This window comes from Talpa occidentalis, unplaced genomic scaffold (genome assembly GCF_014898055.3).
Source record: "Talpa occidentalis isolate TD23 unplaced genomic scaffold, MPIMG_talOcc4v2.1 talOcc4.14, whole genome shotgun sequence".
Lineage (NCBI taxonomy): Eukaryota > Metazoa > Chordata > Mammalia > Eulipotyphla > Talpidae > Talpa > Talpa occidentalis.
In genome coordinates, this window is record NW_023601433.1 from 27,274,983 (window position 1) to 27,284,870 (window position 9,888).

At 47.8% G+C, this 9,888-nt stretch overlaps 1 long non-coding RNA gene across 2 annotated transcripts; it reads right to left on the reverse strand.

Moving 5' to 3' along the window:
* Window positions 1-3,448: 3,448 nt before the first annotated feature.
* On the reverse strand, window positions 3,449-9,333 carry LOC129145748 (uncharacterized). Of its 2 annotated transcripts, none has more exons than XR_008551751.1 (5): window positions 9,161-9,333; window positions 8,886-9,052; window positions 7,208-7,464; window positions 5,521-5,617; window positions 3,449-4,752 (listed from the first exon to the last, which is right to left on the reverse strand). It is a non-coding gene; the product is annotated as an uncharacterized LOC129145748 (long non-coding RNA). The 2 variants fall into 2 exon arrangements; XR_008551750.1 differs by having other exon boundaries at window positions 3,449-4,874.
* Between the last annotated feature and the right edge of the window lie 555 nt (window positions 9,334-9,888).

The window sequence follows — 9,888 nt, forward strand, 5'->3', positions numbered from 1 at the left end:
CACATACATGGAGGAGTCTTTTGATGCTTAGGCTTTAGCTGATAGGAGTGTGCCGACGGCTATCAGCTGTCTTAGGTAATTGACTAGGCTGAAATTATGAGTTTTAGTGTAAGGTTTAGTTTTTTATCTATTAACCTTGAAGGTTGCCTTCTTGCTGAGAGCACGTAGGAGCCAAAAGTCTACGGGAAAAGAATGCACTGATTGTTTCTGCATTGCTTCCATGCATATGATTATGTCATCTCATCATTTGCCTTAATGTATAAATAAAGACCAGTGAGATCCTCAGCAGGAGATACTTACGCAAGACATTGTGTGTGTGTCTGCCTCATTCCTCAATTGCGCCGATACATTCCCATCCTTCAGGAACCCGTGACACCCAGTTTGCCGAGGCTGGCTCCCGTGAAGGAAGGATCCACACCCTGAGAGATGCCAGATGATGACTGAAAGGATTGGCAAGGTAAAGAGGAGAGCCAGGCCAGTTTCTAACAGGCAGAAACTTTATTGCACCTCCGGGCATGGTTCACGGACCCAGTGAAGTTGGGCCCATTGTCAGGAGGAGGGTTGTTCTTATAGGGTGAGGAGAGGTTAGGCAGGAAGGCTGGGTTGGCAGGGAAAGAAGCAGGTTTAGGTGGAACAAAAGTTGTTTCTCATGGAGCCAAGTTGTGTTTCTCCTGTTTATTGCTTCAGTTTCCGTTGGATGGTATCAGTGGTACTAGTTCAGGGCCATCTTGTTTTTTACTAAGTGGGATCCCTCATTCCTGGCCCTGCATGGGCATGTCAGTGGCCATGTCCCCTAGGGTCACAGCCCTGTGCCCACAGCTTGAGTAGGAGAAGAGTCTGGATTCTCAGAGTTCTAGGGAATTGTATGCAGGGAGTGTCCTACCACTTTTCAGGACTGAGGTTCAGCAGAAAACATTTGATCCCAGGAGAGGGTGATCTGAGAGTTCTGAGCGCCATGGTGGCTCCAGACTGGAGTACAGGTGGGTATCAGGGTGCCAGTGAGTAGGTCTTTATCAGGATAAATAGGGGGCATATTGGGGTCTCTAATGTGATAGATTCTCAGCTGTTGGTGCATCAAATGACTCCACATCTGCCCACAGGACTTTCTAGAAACTGACAAAACGCCTCACTGAGAGACCAGTAACAGGAATGGGGGAGAGTGGACACTCATGTGGGAGAAATTGGACCCCGCCATGTGTCAGCCTTGTGGGGGACCCACCTCAACTGCAATTAGTTGCTGGGGAGCAGATTACTAGACTCACTGATACTCCCCAGCAGACATAGTGACTTAGTGACCCCGGTCTTTAGGCCTGATGTTGGCTTGGTCAGAGGTGATCAGGCCTGGCCCCACAATGACACATCCTGAGGGGGAAAGTCCAACTAATTCCTGGGTTCTGGATAACTCCCACATGGGCAGGATAGAAGTGGGTCCTGGTGTCTGGCAGGGGTGGAGAGGATGCAGAGGAGTAGGACCTTGATGGACATCAGGGTTCAGTCCTGGTAGTGACTGCTGACCCAGGACTGCAGAGTCATGGAACTCACAGACCCTCTTCCACCACAACTCCCACCCCAATGACCAGTTGTTCTGACTGAGGATTTAGTTACTTTTTCCTAAACAAGATCACCAGTGGACCCTCTAGTAGGGGGTCTCCTCCATCCTTCTATTGTAGAGTAGTCACAGCACTGTAGGGATATATGCGAACACACTCGTACAACACAACATCCATGCACATCCAGGGCTTATGGGTAATATTTTGGAATAAGTGACACAGTCACCTTATGTGCACACAGACAGACTGTACAAGTGATGACATGAAAGTACAGGGGAGGCAGATGAAGGCCATTGCCTGTCCTGTTAGATGGTGACCAATTAGTGAGGGAGCTGCCACAGCCAAGTCCAGGTCAGAGGGACCAAGTACAAATTAGACACAATCTCCTGGTCAACGTTATGACAGGGGCTGGGGCAGTAGGAGACCACAGGCAGCTCTTGTCCTGGGAAGATGACTGCTGAGCAGTGTGGAGGACAGGCGAGCTCACCTCTTTAACAACATTATCCTCTCTGTTCTGTATCAAAGCCCCATTCCCAGGCAAGCCTTTTTTAAGCTATTCTGATGGAGATGCTTTACTTAATATTCTCACAGAACCCTGTCCCCCGTGTTATCCCTCAGCACAGGTCACCTCTCCTGACACATTTATCATGTGGAGACTCATTTTGAGGGAGTGACATTGTGTGCAGTTTCCAAGAATGGTGTGATTACTCTTCACAGTCATGCTGATAACTTGCACTGAAATGGGAGAATGTTCTGTGGGACAGCACAGGACTCTGGACACCATGGACATCGCTCCCCACTGTGACCCCAGAAGGAGCAGGCAGGTGGACAGAAGGTCTCCGGTACCAAGGACAGATTGCTGCTTGGGCACTGGAGACAGTCTCCTGGGACGAGGGTCAAACCCTTAGGAGAGAGAGCACATGGCATCAAGTCCATCCTTGGGGCTGGTGATGCCAGAGACAGAGGGTTCTGGAAGGAGCAACTGCTCATGCCCTGAGAGCAGAGACCTTGGAGTGACCATGTCTGTTTCCTTGGGCTTTAAAACAAAGAAGCACACACTGGGGCTTCACAAAAGAGACATAGTAACTCACAGTGCTGAGGTTATCACCTGAGCTCAAGCCCACACAGCAAAATGTTTTTACCTGCACTCAGCTATGATCTTGCAGGAAGGGGGATGCAGACACCTGCAACAGCTGAAACCCCAAGATAACCGGCTCAGGGAGCTCCCATGGAGTAACTGCACTGATTAAAGGCATCAGGGTTCACTGTAATGATCAGTACTCAGCCCAGGCGGGAAACTTAGCATCATAAGAAGACATGTGTCCTGTGCACCTGCATGAATGGGAAAGGGAAGGGTGACTCCCCACAACAACACTATCATGCCTATTACACGTGTGGTGCAGACAATCATATGTCCATCCTGGGTACAGGATAACAGACCTGATATGTCATCTTATAATCTGATATTCAGCCATAAACTGGAATGAAGTCCTGCCACGTGCCACAACATGGAAGAACTATAACACATTGTGCAGTGAAGGAGTCACTCACAGGACCTCATAGTATATGATTCCATCCGTTTCAGAGTCCTGAATAGAGAAAGGTATAGATACAGCAAAATACATCATTTTTTTAGAACTGGGTGCAGGGTGGCAAGAGCAAGAGATGAGGGCTGGGTTGCTTTTTAGCAATGGAATATTGTTAATTGGATGAAATATTGTTAATTAGCACATTTCTGTGGACACCACAATACACTGACTCTGCATGTCCACTTGCTGCAGTGCATGTGTGTGGGAACTGCATCTCAACAACACCATGTAAGCACAAAAGACACACTCATTTTAAGTCACATGCGTGTGACTCAAAAACAAGTTTCTCACCAGAGATAAATTGTAATCCTTATTTTATTCCATAAAAATACATTGTGTACATATGATATTGTACAAAAGTATGAAGACTCCTTCCCTCTCTCATCTTGGGTGACTGTCAGGTGGGCTCATTCCTGATGCTCCAGGAAACGCCTCTTCAGAGTCCTGAGTGGGGCTGCACCTGCTGTGTCTGTTCCTGCAGGTGAGGCGTTATCCCTGGGCCCCGGATACTGTACAAATGTCAACTGTGCACATTTTATAAAGAAAAACCATCTCTTCCTCCAAGCACTTTGCTGACAAGCCACAGAGAAGCTGTGGGATGTGTAGGGACCGAGATCATGGAGTGGTGGTGGAATCTTCCATGAGTCAGGGGGTATCCACACTGATGACAGATTATTATATCTTCATCTTATTATCAACTACTAAAACATGAGCAGGAGAGTAAAGAGATGACTGCACTGCATCCTCAGGACCTGAGAAATCATCAGGAAAATTCCAGGACAAAGATCAGGAAAAGACCACTCTAGCTCCACCAGTCTGGACTGTTTTCTCCTGCGGTTACTGACCAGCCCCAAAGAGAGGTGGGAGCAGCACCAAGGTGCCTGAGCTGCCAATGATACGAAGCAGCTGCGCCCCCTCAGGCAGCGGGAGCAACTGTCAGGGAGAAGCTGTCTCCATTTGTGGGCCCCAGACTTGGTCCTTTGCCAGGATTTCCCCTCCCTCAACCCAGGCTCTTTCTGGATCACCCAGAACAGTGATATTTCTGACCTTAGCCCACCCAGGTCCTGCTCTTCCCAATTCTCCAAAGGTGAACTAGTGAACTTCACTCACCCTCTCTAATCCTCTTCCCTTCTGGAATAAGTGCACCCCTTCCTTCTGTGTCAGCTGAAGAGGGGAAAGTCACCCATGGGACCCTAGAAATATGACGCAGGACCAGAGGAGGGGGAAATACAGGTTTTGCCTCGTCAATGACCTGCAAGCTCTTTCCAGAGTTTGGTTAATTTCACACCATCCCTCAGGTGTGAAGGCCCCACTTCTCCTCACCCCACAAGCTTTTGGGTCCCTATTATCTACTTCAGCCTATCTGACAGCACATGGGGACACCCTAATCAGGTCACATTGGCGTTTCCAGAAGACACATGGCAAGCTCCTGCTCCTGGTTCCCATGGTCCTACATCCTCCGCACACATGTACTGGTTCTACTAGGTCTCCTTCCCTTAGTGGTTGTGTCTTCACTGTGTGTGATCACATTTCCTAGTATCCTCTCTGCACTCGCTGGTCATCAGAGATGTCTTTGGAATCTTTTCTCTTGCTTACTACTTGTTTCTTTTATCCTGTGGAGGAGGTTTTATAAAACAAAAGATTGGAGTTTTGATGAAGTCAGTGTATTCATCTTCTTTTCTTATTCACACTTCCGTTACTTACACTTTCATTCCAGCCTTGTCTTCCGTTGATTCTTCAAATATAAACAAGAGCTATTGCCTGAGGTTACATGACCCAGTTCCCTGTGTGAGGATGGAATTGGGCCTCTCACCCTCTGTTCCCACAGCTCCCTCTTGTAGTCTGCAAAATCGACCCCACATGTGCTCTCCCTACTAGAGGGAGTGATGAAGGTTGTCCCAAACCAGAGGCGTGGTCCAGGGTACAGATGGAAGTGTGTGTGTGTGTGAGTGCTGTTGTGTGTGTGGGAGCATGTGCTATGTGCACAGGAAGCACAGTCTCACAGCCACACAAGGGTTTTAGAATCTGTAATACAGACCAGGCACTAGGTTGCACTTCAGTCACCTATGAGCTGAACTCTGTCTGTTTTCAGAACCCCTAGCAAGGCCACAGGGAGGTAGGAAGTAGATTTGCATGCCACCCGAGGATAAGAGAAGCCTTGAGCACCCCTCCCAGCTGCAGGCTTAGCAGCTGATCCTGAGACATCTGCACCATGGCCTGGAGCCCTCTCCTGCTCCCCCTCCTCATTATCTGCACAGGTTCTGGCCCTAGGGATCAGCCCACACAGAAATCAGGAATCTGTATCGCCTGACCTTCAGCTCAGCACAGGGGATGCAGCAGGAGCTGTTCCCTCTGGGAATGACCCTCATCCTCACACTCACCTCTCTTCTCCTCTCCTCTTGCAGGTTCAGTGGTCACTGCTGAGCTGAGTCAACCACAGTCAGTCTCTGTGGCCTTGGGACAGACGGTCACGATCACCTGCCAAGGAATAAACACTGCTGCTTTCTGGCACCAGCAGAAGTCTGGGCAGGCCCCTGCGTTGCTCATTGGTGTTGCTGGTGATAATGTGCTCAGGCCTTCAGGGATCCCTGAGCGATTCTCAGGCTCCACTTCAGGCAGCACGGCCACCCTGACCATCAGCGGGGCCCAGGCTGAGGATGAGGCTGACTATCACTGTCTGTCAGTAGACAGCAGTAATACTCAGCCCACAGTGACACAGGGCAAAGGGGAAGTGAGACAAAAACCCCGTCCCCATCTGGGTCACACTCTCCTCCAGCCCCAGGAGGATGAGACACAGGCAAGAGGAGGTGACCTGGGTCCCAAATCCTTTGCCCCATCCCAGCTATCGGGCATTCTCTGCAGAGGTGAGTCCTGAGTGGATTTGGGACTGCAGGAAGGGGCTCCAGGTGTTTCCTTGACAACACTATTGTGGGGATTGAGGACCAAGGTGGAAAGTCTGAGAGTGCAGAGCACGAGGAACTGCAGAGGGAGCTCTGGAGTTGAGCAAGGATTCTAAACTACAGATGAGCACAGGGGTGAGGGAGGAAGAGGATGGGCAGGAGGAATAACCTCCCTGAGACATCAGAGGGAGCTTCTTGTAGGCTGCATGCACACACATGAGCATATGCAAACACACACACCTGCACACACACAGGCACACTCTGTCATATTTGCTTCTTTCCTGGTCAGAAGAGACAGATTCTAGTAAGGCATTGGTTGCCTGTCATGAGCACTTTGCTCACTAGTAGGAAAATTTGTCCCAACTTTAGACTGATGTGGTGCCATGGAAGGGAGTAAAAAAGCAAGTGGAGAGCAAGGATTGAATGTGTCCAGGGAATTTACAGAACCAATAAAAAAGAAGTCATATATACAGGTCTCCAGTATCTAGCACGGACACTGAACAAATGTTTGCATTAATCAAAAATTTTCTGTGAAGATTTAGGAATATATTGGTCCTAATAATTCAAACCTCAATGAGCCCATCCTGACAGTGAAATGTTCTGGATGTCATGTATCTAGATACAAAGACTATTATCCCGAATATGTTCCCTTGTTCTGAGTTTAGCAGATGTGGAACATGCTAAATAGGACAGGGGACACATTAAAATATGAGCACATTTGACATTCTAGCAATAAACATGATGCTTTCTGTGATTTAACAATACAATAGAAGACATTGGCAGAAAATTGTTGATGCAAATGTAAAGATTACTGAACTTTATGATGCAACAATCTAATACATTGTTTGATACTGAGAGAAAAGAAGAAAGTGAATAAAAACAACCAATTATCTGGGAGAACATCAATTGTCAAAATGTGTGTAACGATGACACTAGGGAGATATTGGGGAAGGAATGGAGGCTGGAACAAATATTTGGAAAAAGAAAATATACTTGAGAAATGACCAAATATTTTACCAAATATTCCAAATTTGTTAAAAACTATTAATACACAGAGCTTGAGATTCAGCAAACAAAGAGCTAAAGGGAAAAGAGGAACACAGCTCTACCCATGCCAGAAGGAACAGTTTAGGGAGAGACTCCCCAGTGGAGACCCAGAAAGACTCACCTGCACAGGGACAAACACGAGAACAGAATCCTCACGACAGCAATGCAGCAGGAGACAGAGCAGAAAAATGTGGAAGCTTCTAAATGAGAAAAATCCTGAGCATCTGTCCCTGCAGCTGCTCTCACAGATGCCAGGGTGAGTGGCGGGTCCCATGAAGCAGGGCTCCTGTGGGGAAGGACAGCTCCACTCCCCACGCAAATTCGGGTGCTGAGTCTCCAGCAATGAGGGAATGTTGTAACACGCGTCCACACTGATCCCTGCTCAAAGACAAGACATTCAGTACAATGACACATTTCAACATGGGTGTCAGCACCCAACACTTGTATTCTGCATCAGTGAAAGGAATGACAAGTGTTCTTGAGAATTATTTTTATTGTGGTGCAGAATCTCTTGAAGGTCAATCCGCAAATCTCATGAAAAATTATTTTGTAATTTTTTAAAAGTTTATTTATTTATGCAGACAAGAGCTGGGGTACAGGCCAGAAATGCAGAGGGTGAGAGGATTCACCAGACAGAGAGGGTAACAGAACATGCAGACTGACTGAAATACACTGCTGAGGGGAGCAGCGGGCAGGATAGAAGAGGTCTGCCGTGCAATGTGTATTGCTCCCAGGCTGGCTGAGGTGCAAATTCGTGCTGCAGAGTCTGCAAATCTCTTCATATGTAGTTCTAAACCCCTTGTGCCATCAATTTTGGAATTGATCTAGATGGTGGCTAATCATCAGGAAATGTTTCTGAAGTCTGATGACTTGTCCTACTCTAGAGAGATCTTAGTCGAATTCCCAAGTTCAGGTCATTTCAGAAAAATCCAATCTCCCAAGATGGTGCTAATGTCTAGCATTATGCTACACTGAGACCCAGAAGGGACAGGTAATTCCTGGCCCTGGGGAGCCAGCAGACACTGGGAGACTCTGAGGGGCTCATGGAGGAGAGGAGGCATCAGGGGAGGGGCTGTGTGCGGTGCTCAGCTGGGAGCAGGATGGATGGACCTGAGTCCCATGGCCCTGTCCAGTCTCAGTCACCTCTTTACACACAACTGGGAGGGGAAGCTCATCAGGGGTGTCTATGCCCAGGGGCACAGCGGCCACTCAGGGGGTCCAGGTGCAGTCTTAGCATGTGTCAGTGAGGCACATTGTATGTTTTCAGCAGCAGGAGCCTGAGGACAAATACATTTGTTCAGGACATTAGGGGAAAGTGCACACATCACAAGCTATACCTTAGAACAAATGTTCCTGTGCCTACCCCGTACAGTTCTCCAAAAGCCAGGGCCTTGACCTCCTTGGGAAGGATCCTCATCCTAAAATATCAGGAAAGGAACCTGACACGCGGAGCCTAGCCAAAGTCTCAGGTCCCCTTGTCCCATCCCACATCATCCGTGTTTTCTGCTGCAGAGGGAGCAGATGAAGGTCCCCACCCCTGTGCACAGACAGACTCACAATAGACAGGGAATCAGATTTCAGCACCATGAGCAGCTGAGTGTTCACTGCATAGATGCAGGGAGGACAGATGCCTGCATACAGAAGCTGGGTGCTGACAGGATGGGCCTGGAGGCCTGGGATGAGGTAAGGAGGAAAACAGGATGTCTAGTGAAGGGAGGGCAGGAAGGTGAATAATGGGCTCTGAGGTGGGAATTCTAACCTACCTGTTACTTCTTGGTTATTTAGAGAAAATCACTTACCCTCTCCCTGTTTCCTCATTTAGTAGACAGGAGCAGAGGCTGCTGTGGATAATTCCTAGGGCCTGGTCTCCATCAGGGTCAGAAGCAGTCATGCTGGTGACTGTCAGCACATGCAGGATGACATTCATCCTGGGCACCAGGGGGCGCTGTGGTCCTGGCTTGGAGACCTAATTAGTCCAGACAATGGGCTGTGCTCAGTGCGCTGGGCATGACTGACTGATGCTCCCTTTGAAGACACTTCTGGGGTAAAACCAACTCCCCAGCAAAACCCATACCTGTTCCTTCTTCTGACCTCAGGATATCACCATCATGAAGTGCCCGAGACCTGCCTTGGCAAAATATCGTGTCAGGGGTCCCGAAAGGATGAGACGGCGTCGACGAAACGTTAAGGGCTGAGGGGAAGGGAATGATGTAGATGAGGAGACGCTGACACTCGTGAGGTGCAAGTAACTTCTACTGAGGGGCCCAGCAGGTCCTTTATTTATACATTTTTAGCAAGCAATGAGATTACATTATCATGCGCATAGAAACAAAGCAGGAACAATCAGTGCATCCCTTAGACTTTTTGTTGCTATGTGCCTTCCGCAAGTAGGCAACCTTCAAGGTTAATAGATAGAAAAATAAGCCTTACACTAAAACTCATTGTATCAGTTAGACATTTACCTAAAAGAGTTGATAGCCACCAGTACATCCCTATCAGCTAAAGTCTAAGCATCAAAGACTCTTCTATTAATATAGCCTTTGGCCGGAAACTGGTTGTTTTTTGGTTATCAGCTAACATGATGCTCTACCTAGAAACTTCTTAACACAATTAACTTCATTTAAAATCTTTCCTAAGAAACTCCTAAAATGCAAAGGAAGGACTTACTATAATTATTGTGTTGGATTGCTTGTCAGGCATGTTCAATAAATTGTCTCCCATTGTCAAGTGTGCCAAATTGTTTAATAACTAATTTCTACACAGATAATTTTCCATGCCAATTACTTACAGTGTGCTGATATG